Source organism: Mastomys coucha, unplaced genomic scaffold (genome assembly GCF_008632895.1).
Source record: "Mastomys coucha isolate ucsf_1 unplaced genomic scaffold, UCSF_Mcou_1 pScaffold15, whole genome shotgun sequence".
Taxonomy (NCBI): domain Eukaryota; kingdom Metazoa; phylum Chordata; class Mammalia; order Rodentia; family Muridae; genus Mastomys; species Mastomys coucha.
Window position 1 is genome coordinate 26,832,055 of NW_022196897.1, and position 10,572 is coordinate 26,842,626.

At 41.7% G+C, this 10,572-nt stretch overlaps 1 protein-coding gene across 5 annotated transcripts in view; it reads right to left on the bottom strand.

Annotated features, from left to right (window-relative positions):
* Positions 1–10,572, bottom strand: part of Scai (suppressor of cancer cell invasion) — a 107,319-nt gene that overhangs the window by 32,790 nt on the left and 63,957 nt on the right. The gene's annotated exons all lie outside the window — the stretch shown is intronic.

The following is a 10,572-nucleotide window of genomic DNA, read 5'->3' on the forward strand; positions in this document are numbered from 1 at the left end:
CCCTTATTTGGCCATGTCCTCCTCTGAGGATAACTACCAAGGTCTAGCTATTACAGTATTAAAGTCCAGCAATCAAAAGCCCAATTGGCTCATCTACAATTAAAATCAGACACCTCATACTAACATGGGTTTTCCCATTTTTCCCTTTATAAACCATCGTTTCCCTATGGGCCATATCTGTCTCCTCTCTATCCAGAGGCAGTCCTTTGACCCCTTTCCCTTGTTCTCTTCCTCTTTTTCCACATCCCCTATCTATCTCCTGTGTTCTTCTTTTACTTCCCGCCCTTTGTCCCTCTGGAGCAAATAAATCTCCTTTTGTGCTGAGATCTTGGTCTTGGGGTCCCGAGCAATATTGACCCTTCCATGTTGTTCTGACTTTTTCTACTTTTAGATGATTTTAAAAATGTCATCATTATTAGAACAGTGATAAAAATTTCCACATAAAACCATATAGCCTTTGCTTAGCAGGGTAGCACACGCCTATAATTCCGTAACTCAGCAGGAATAGGCAGGAGGATAAGGGGTTCAAGTGCTGAGTCCAAGGGCAGCTTGGGATATAAGAGACTGTCTCACAAAATCAAATCCAGATAGTCTTTTAAATATTTTTTACATACTGATTAAGTTATCATTCTATATTAAAAAATCACTCATTCATTCACTCATTTACTCATTCATTCATTTAATAAGCATCTATTGAGAAGAGCATTTAAATTTAAGAGCATTAAAAAACAATGCCATGATGGGGACTGGAGAGATGGTTCAGCAGTTAAGAGAACTTGTTTCACTTACAGCATCCAAATACTTCACAATAATCTGTAACTTTGGTTTTGACCTCCTTGGGCACAAAGCATGCATGTGGTACACATATACTCATATACATAAAATAAAAATTTAAAGTCTAAAACCTAAGAAACAGTGCCATGATACTAAAAGGACAATGATTGAAAACATCCCTTCTTCACAGACCTTACAAATGGAATAGTAATTTAAATACAGACTAGTTAAATAAATATACAAAACAATGGAATAAATATAATTGGGAGAAAAAAAGATGCCATTTGAGTCCTATTCTGATTTGAATCTGTCATGTCCCTGTAAGCTCCCATTTTGAATACTTGGTCCCTAGCTAGCAGTGATTTTTGGAAGGCATACGGAAGTAGGTCCTTGGAGGTAGGTCTTAAGATTCACTGGACAGGCTTCACTTCTGCCTCAGTGAGAAAAGTGCCTAACTCCATTTTGAAAGAGGAGCCATTATGCTGCATTGTTAAAAATAAATTTCCATTTACTGTAAGAGCTGAGTGGCAGTTATTACGACTGTTTCTTAGAGCCTGACTGGTTCCAACTGATGACCTTGACTAGTGTTTTAGAACATTCTGACCCTTTGATCCTCCTTATCCCTCCCTAATCACAAGGTGGGTTTTTTTCTTTTTTGAGATTTTCCTGTATTTTCTGTATTTCCTTATAGTCCCAGCTTCTCTCTTCTGTTAACCACTTTGCAACTACTTTCAATTTTACTCCTTAAAAGGGAGTCAAGAAATAACCCTGGGCTGCTCTCTTTAGTTTGACTCAGGAGGAAATAGCTGGCCTGCTCTTGGGTATCACTTCCCCCCACAAAAGTCAACCTTGCTTAAAATCTGGCTCAAAATTGTGGGAGTGGATTTACTATCAACCAGTAGGACTTACATTTTTTTGGAGACCTCAGTGAGATTCAGACTACTCACCCAAATTCTAAAGTTGAACCTTCACTCTAGGGCTTTAGGGTTGAGTGGTTTCACTTCAGGAGGTATGCACCTTGAGAAGTTCCAAGGTGTGATTTCAGTTTCACAGACCCGCACTATCAGAGTGAATTACTATGATGACAAGAGCCACAAACATCTACAGAGCGTCCCTGGTAAGTCATAGTCTGGTCTGTGGAGATCTTGCTCTGGGATATGGGGGAATTTGATGGAACTCGAATATTCTCCTGTCCAGGGTCTGGCTTTATGTTCCATTTGTCTTGCCTTCATATGTTTTGTCTTTGTAAGTCTTATCTCTGGTTTCATTCTTACTGTCTCCATTTTGTCTTCTGTACTTTGTGTTAATTGGTTTATCTTGGACTTGGGACAGCTGAACTGATAGACAGTATGGGTAATAAGACTTACAAGCCTAAAAGCCCTTTATCTTGTATTCTAAAGAATTTTTGACAAACTTAGCTGGGTCTTTAATCCCAGCACTTACAGGGAGAGGCAGGAGGACTTCTGTGAGTTTGGGGCCAGTACAGTCTACAAAGTGAGTCTAGGACAGCCAGGGCTACACAGAAAAACCCTGTCTTGAAAAATCAAAACCAAAAAAACGGAAAGAAAAAGAAAAAAATTCAACAAAGTTTACTCCCTATAGTCAAAGAGAATTATGATTATCCTATTACCAAGAGGCACCTCTCTGTGAAACTGAATGGCCCACATTCAGGGTTGACTGACCCTCCCAGGGCACTTTTGATTTCCAAATAGCCTGCACAATGGTATGCATCACCCTTGGTAGGCCTGGCCTCCCAGAATAGAATGGATACATCTTGTCTAAAGCTACTTCCAACACGCCACCCTGCATGAAGATCTGTTTGATCTGAAACAGGCAAGATGTCAAGCCCTGAATGTCAGCAGATGGGCCTTTCAAGAGCCTGTAGCAGAGACCCAAGAGCCCCCTCTGAAAACTGTTCTGCAGGACTCACAGGAAAAAGAATTCTTCCTTCCTTCACATAACCATCTTTAGCCCCTGGTTCCCTCCCTACCTCAACCTCCACCTCCACCAGCTCAGTGCCCGCCACCAAGGATTCACTCTGCCTCTGTGTACCTTCCAGCTCTTCCCTACCTCCACCTATCTTCTCTCTACTTCCCAGCTCTTTCCCTCTCCCCACACCCATCAGAGGGTCCCATATGGCCCTCTTGACTCTTCCTCCCATTCTGGTGCTAGGGTGGCACTTCCTTTGGGCCTTGCTCCCCTACAGCCATTTCCTGACAATTACTACCTGTCTGTCCCTTTCTTCACTACATATCTCTACAAATGGAAGAACAAGAATCCTCCTTTCAGCACTAACTTAGATCCCTTAATTTCTCTAACTGATTCTACCTTTTTCAGTCATCTCTTCACATGGGATGACTGTCAACAGATTCTTCATGCCCTCTTTAATACTGAAGAAAGGAAACAAATTCTAATGAAAGCAACTAAAGCACTTCCTGGAATAACTTCAGTGACTGATGACCAGAGGGCAAAGGCAACTGATTATGTGCTGCTAAGACAGAGATTCCAACAAGCCCACTAATGTATCTGAGGAAACAGATGTAAAACAGAATGTAAACGAATCACTTTGAGCTTTTCTGAATGCCCCTCTAAACCAAGAAGAGGTCCTGGTAAACCTCAAGGCAATTAACCCTGCCTTCATTACTCAGCCCGACATACTAGGACACAAAAGATGGATGGATTTGCAGAAAAGAACAGATAAATAACTATTAGAAATATCCCAGAAGGGGCTGGAGAGATGGCTCAGCGGTTAAGAGCACTGGTTAAGAGGTCCTGAGTTCAATTCCCAGCAACCACATGGTGGCTCACAACCATCTGTAATGGGATCCAATGCCCTCTTCTGGTGTGTCTGAAGACAGCTACAGGGTACTCATATAAATAAAATAAAATAATTCTTTCCAAAAAAAGAAAGAAAGAAGGAAAGAAAGAAGGAAAGATCCCAGAAGATGTTTGACAGAGACAGCAAGGAAGATCTTTTGATAAAGAAGACGGGTGTGCTACTGTGGCTGCACTATAAGTTCCAGCCACTTTCAACTCTGCCCATACACACCATGATTAAAAGAGGAGACATTTATAAAAGGACCAATGCTCCTACTGCAGTGAAATAGGTCACTGAAAAAAATGAATGTACATAACAGAAACAGGCAGAATCCCAGAAACCCAAGCCAATCATACCTATGGAGGATCAGAGAGGCTAAGGCTCCTTTGAACTAAGGCCTCCAGGAGCCTATGGTAACTGTCTTAGTTAGGGTTTTACTGCTGTGAACAGACAATGTGACCAAGTCAACTCTTATAATGAGACTATTTAATTGGTGCTCGCTTACAGGTTCAGAGGTTCAGTCCAGTATTATCAAGGTGGGAGCATGGTAACATCTAGGCAGGCATGATGTAGGCAGAGCTGAGAGTTCTACATCTTCATGTGAAGGCTGCTTGTGGAAGACTCCCTTCCAGGCAGCTAGGATGAGGGTTTTTTAGCCCACACCCACAGTGACACACCTACTCCAACAAGGCCACACCTTCAAATTGTGCCACTCCCTGGGCTGAGCATATACAAACCATCACAATAACCTTTACCATCAGGGGTCAACTTATAAATTTTCTAGTAAACACAGGGGCTACTCACTTAGTATTACAGGAACCCCTTAGGCTCCTTGCCAACCAAAAAACAGAAGATCTGTGACTGACTCATTCTTTTATTATTTCTGCATGACCCTTCCCTTAGAGGAGGACCTCCTAAACAAGTTCCAGGAAACAAACATTCTAAGGAGTAACTCTTAGGTTGCAACTGGGAGGCCCTGCTAAGACTTTAACCTGCCCAATAACAGGAATATCTGCTCTGCCAATATCTAACCGATTTCCTGACAGGGGAATGGAAAAAGTTGGCTGATTCCAAAAATTCCTACAGTTTAGACAGAGAATAATCCTGGTTTGGCAAAGCATGTATCACCAGTCATATAGCAATTAACATCTAGGGTGATGCCCACTGAGTCAAACAATGCCCCATCAGTTCAGAAGCCAGGGAATGGATTAAGGCTCACACCAGGGGTCTCCTTGAAGCAGGTACTCTTATTTCTTGCCAGTCTTCATGGAATACCTCCTTACTACCTATTCCAAAGCCAGGAACTTTAGACTATAGACCAGTATAAGACTTGAGGGAAGTGAACAAACAGGTATAATCCATTCACTCAACTGTTAGAAATCCCTATATTTTGCTTACCACAAGAGCATAAATTTTACACTGTACTGGATTTTAAAAATGCATTCTTCTGCCAGACAGTAGTGGTGCATGCTTTTAATCCCAGCACTTGGGAGGCAGAGGCAGGCGGATTTCTGAGTTTGAGGCCAGCCTGGTCTACAGAGTGAGCTCCAGGACAGCCAGGGCTACACAGAGAAACTCTGTCTCAAAAAAAGAAAAAGAAAAAAAAAAGCATTCTCCATTCCTCTATCAAAATTAAGTCAGCCTATCTTTGCATTTGAATGAGCTGACCCTAAACTGGGGATATCAGGACGACTAATCTGGACCAGACTGCCTAAAGGGTTCAAAAATTCTCTCATTTTCTTTTTCTTTTTTTTGCTTTTTCGAGACAGGGTTTCTCTGTATAGCCCTGGCTGTCCTGGAACTCACTATGTAGACCAGGCTGGCCTCGAACTCAGAAATCCACCTGTCTCTGCCTCCCAAGTGCTGGGATTAAAGGCGTGTGCCACCACCACCCGGCTTCTCATTTTCAACGAAGCACTCAACCAGGACTTAAGTCACTTCTGTAGTAATGCCCTGAGGTAACCCTGCTTCAGTACCTGTCTGATTTATTACTGGCTGCTAAAAATGAGGAGGACAGTTTGAGAACCAACCACTTCAGATTACCTACCTGGGAAATAAACTGAGAGAAAGTAAACATCTGTTGTCCCAGGCCTGCATAGTGGCCATAATGCAAATTCCAACTCTAACTACCAAGAAACAAGTTAGGGAGTTTCTGGGAGTTGTTAAGATACCTGGGTTTGCCAAATCCTTGTATTCTACTCTGGAGGGGGACAACACCCCTTTGGAATGGACTGGGAACATGAAGAGGCCTTTAAGAAATTAGAAGAGGCTCTACTAATTGCATAGGTCCCCACTTTAACTCTCTCCAAGCCCTTTCATCTTTATGTTCGTGAAAGGGCACTGCCGCATGGGAGTCCTGACTTAGACTCTGGGTCCCTGGAAAAAGTAGTTAACTTTCTAATTTAGGGTTTTATCACTGTGAAGAGACACTATGACCACGGCAACTCTTATTAAAACAAAAAACCATTTAATAGGGGCTGGCTTACAGGTTCAGAGATTTAGTCCATTATCATCATGGCAGGAAGCATGACAATTTACAGACAGATAGATATGGTTCTGGTGAAGGAGAGTTCTAATCTTGATCCATAGGCAGCAGAAGGAGATTGCTACACTATGCCTAGCTTGAGCATATGAGACCTCAAAGCCCACCTCCACACTAACACATTTCCTCCAACATGCCACACATACTCCAATAAGACCATACTTCTTTTTTGGGGGGTAGGGGGTTTGAGACAGGGTTTCTCTGTGTAGCCCTGGCTGTCCTGGAACTCACTCTGTAGACCACGCTAGCCCTGAACTCAGAAATCCACCTGCCTCTGCCTCCCAAACACTGGGACTAAAGGTGTGCACCACCACTGCCCGACAAGACCACACTTCTTAATAGTGGCCCTATAGGCTAAGCACATTCAAACTGATGAGTCTACCAGGGTCATACCTATTCAGACCACCACAGCTTACATCTCAAAGAGACTGGATCCTGTAGTCTCTGGATGGCTCCCTTATTTAAGAGCCATTACGCAATTCCTGAAAAGAAGCTTAAGAGCTCACACTGGGCAGACTCTAACTGTAATTGCTTTACATTCTATGAAAATTTTGCTGAGGGATGCCACTAGCTGGTTGATGTCATATGCCCATCTGTCTTAGTACCAAGCCCTTCTTTTAGATAAGGACAGAATGACCTTTGATAAATCATTAGCTTTTACAACTACCACCCTGCTGCCAGATGACAACCCTGAGAAGACCATCCATGTCTGCCTGGAAATGCTGGACATTATTCAAGGTATGTGACCTGATCTGACATATGTCCTCTTACCACCAGAGATGTGGAACTCTTCACAGATAGCAGTAGCTTCATTCAAGAAAGAACAAGATATGCAGGGGTAGTTGTGGTCATAGGCCAGAGGGAGGTCATTTGGGTGCAAGCCTTGCTCAGGGGCATATCTGCCCAGAGAACAGAAATAATTGTACTGACACAGGCTTTAAGATGGGCTGAAGGAAAAAGGGTGAACATCTACACAGCCCGCCAAGATGCTTTTGTTATGGCTCATGTTCATGGACAGATATATAAAAAGAGGGGCTTAATCACCTCAGAGAGAACAACCATTAAAAATAAACATGAAATTGTCCAGTTGCTAGAAGGCATCTGGCTACCAACTGAATTGTCTGTAATATCAAAAAGACAAAAGCTACCAAACTCTAGGTAACAATCATGTAGGTCAAGTCACCAAAGAGGCTGCTCTCAGGGAACCTAAACCCCAGACCATCCTGGAACTATCTGCTGTCCCAGAGACTCCACTCTGCCTCAAAGAAGATGTTCCTGAGTCTGAACCAGAGGAGATCAAGTCATATTCTGACTTGGGGGCTTAGGAGACCTGCAAAAGATAGTGGATCTTGCCTGAAAGAAGAATTGTCATGCCAAAGGTACTAGGCCAAAACTGGTTAACTTGCCTTGCATAGCTCCATGCACTCACCACCTAAGAAGATATCAGAACTCATCTCCCCTTATGTATGGATACCTGACAGTGAGAAAAACTTCAGAGCACTTCAGATCGCTACCTGGCCTGTGCCTAGGTAAATGCAAAGAATATGCTTCCCCAAGAACAATGGAGTCAAGGTACAAGATCACAGTGAATTCTGGAATTGCACTTCGCTGAAGTTAAGCCAGGACTGTTTGGCTATAAATATTTGCTGGTCTGGGGTACCAACCCAGGCTGGGTAGAGGCTTTTCCATTCTAAGCAGAAATGGTCCAAGTAGCTGAGAAATTAAAAGCAGAATTTACTCCCAGACTTCACCCCTCCATTTCTCTGGGGTCCAATAATGGCCCAGCCCTCACAGGCCAAGTTATCTCAATTGCTCTATCAGGCTCTTAACATAAATTGGAAACTTCATTGTATATATGATCCTCAGAGTTCAGCAAAGGTAGAGAGGATGAATAGAACTCTAAAGGAGATTTTTAACTAAATATACTCTTGAGACTGATGGTAACTGGGTTACCTACCATCTGGTGGATCTCTTACCTTACACTCTTCTCAGTTTCCCATATACCCACTAATGAGAAAAGTTCACTCCATAGAAAAGATCACTTCCCATGATTCCTTGGGTACATGCTAGATTGTTATCAGATTGCCCTACTCCAATCTCAGAGTCTTTAAAAGGATTGCAATTAACCTTGGACAAGGGCTGGAGAGATGGCTCAGCAGTTAAGAGCACTGACTTCTTTCAAAGGTCCTGAGTTCAAATCCCAGCAACCACATGGTAGCTCACAACCATCTGTAATGGGATGATGCCCTCTACTGGTATTTCTTCAGGCAGCTATAGTGTACTTACATATAATAATAAATAAAATCTAAAAAAAAAAAAACCAAAAAACAAACCTTGGACAAGATTGTCCTTGAAGTTTAGCCTGCTCAACCCATTGGGTACTGCCCTCCAGATCACCCATTCCAGCTTGTAGAGGCTGTATCAATCTGCTACTTCAAAACTGATCAGCATGAACCTAGATGGACAGGACCTTACATCATGATTCTCTGGATACCTACTGCTATTAACCTTACTAGTATTCCTGCCTGGGTTTATCACTTGCACCTAAAGAATGTACCCAAGGAACCCACAGAAGAGGAGCCCAACTCTGAAAGGTGAAAAGTGACTGGAAAAGGTCTGCTAAAGAACAAACTTTCTAAGGTTTGACTGTGCATTATAACTTTAAACACTATTCTTGCTGTTGGAAACCCCACCATGAATATCCTATGGCTAACAGTTTTATTGTTTTGTTTTCAACCCATGCAAACAGAACTTAAATGTATCATGACAGGGGAAATAAAAGGCACCCTTATCAGAGGAAACACCCTGATATTGTCTTGCCATGTAAAAGGTTGCTTTTATCCACCCATCAGGGTCCATGGTTAGGTCAACAAAAAAGGGAACAAATGATCTTTAGCTAGATAATGGAGAATACTTGAGATGGACTAATCTAACTGACCAAGCCCAACATAACAGTACAGACTTCAGCATAATCAAATATTCTTTTAAAGGTTCTGATAATGAAAATTACATATGTGCTAAAATAATAAGGGAAGATTCATTAATCACTTCAATTGAACTTAATATCCCCAGAGTAACTGTATCTAATAATACGGAGTATAATTCTGGGCTCATCTAGCACTAAAAAGGCAACGAGACTACTCCTATGTAAGAAGAAATCCCTCCACTCCCAGTCTCTTAAAAGGCAGTCTGTATGGAATAGAGGTTTTCATATGAAGATTATACAATGAAAATGAGGGATGAAATGGAACACCTACTAATGTTTTAAAAGCAATGGCTGATTTTTCCTGGTGCTAATATCCTTTTCCCCACTGTCCATGTTTTAATTACACTAATGTCCCTTCTTCTTGTAAGTCCACTCATCACACCCTTCCCTTTGGTAAATGATTTCCTAGATGTTCTGTCTAGGAAAATAATGCCTATTCTGCACTCCCTGCAGGGTAAAAGGGTTTATATGGAATAGGATGAGTTACACCTATTTTACTCAGCAAATCATTAGTATCAGTTAATAGAACACAAGAACTCTTCCTGAGAACTGACATGATTCCTTACATCTATTAGATCCCTCTAGTTGCTGTCACCATGGCCTTTCTGTTACTTGTCCCAGGACTTGTTGGACTACAAAGAGAGCTATCTAAACTACCCTAATTTTTTAAAATACTTCTAATATTATAGAAAAATATTAGCTGAAATTAATTGAGAAATGGAAGAACTGAGAATAACTTCTACAAAACAGAGCTACTATAGACTATCTGTTATTCAAACATAATCTTGGCTGTCAACAATTTACTGGAATGTACTGTTTAATATCTCTGGTTTCTCTCATACCATTGACAACCAAATTCATGATCTACATAGAGAAATAAACAAAATCTCTCCAACAATTTTTAACTGTCTAGTATGGCTAGGATGGTCCCCCACCTTCCCCATCATTGGCCCTTTAATATTGTTTTTACTGGTTATCATTATCTGGCCCTGCACTCTCCAATGTGTTAATAATTTGACCACCCATCAGATAAACAATTCTAAAATCATTGTCATTAGATGACATTATTAAAACACCCTATCAAAGATTTGACAGGAACACTTAAGTCAAGGGAGAAGCTGCCTGACTCCATTTTGAAGGCAGGAGCCATTATGCTGTATTATTAAAAATATGACTCCCTCTTTCCCAAGCCTTTGTCGAGGTCTCATGTATAAGACATCTACTGGGAACCCCTGAATCCCACCAGACTCCATGAAGCGAACAGTAGTGCTCAGTTGGGCATGGTGACCAAGCAGCATTGTGCTTTTGTCTTTTTGGACTTTTTAAAGACAGTATCATTCTGTAGCCCTAGCCAACATCCAACACAGAGCTCCACCTGTCTCTGAAGTGTTGGAACTAAGAGTGTTTGCCACTACATCTTATAGTCGGAAACTTTTTTTTTTTTTTTTTTTT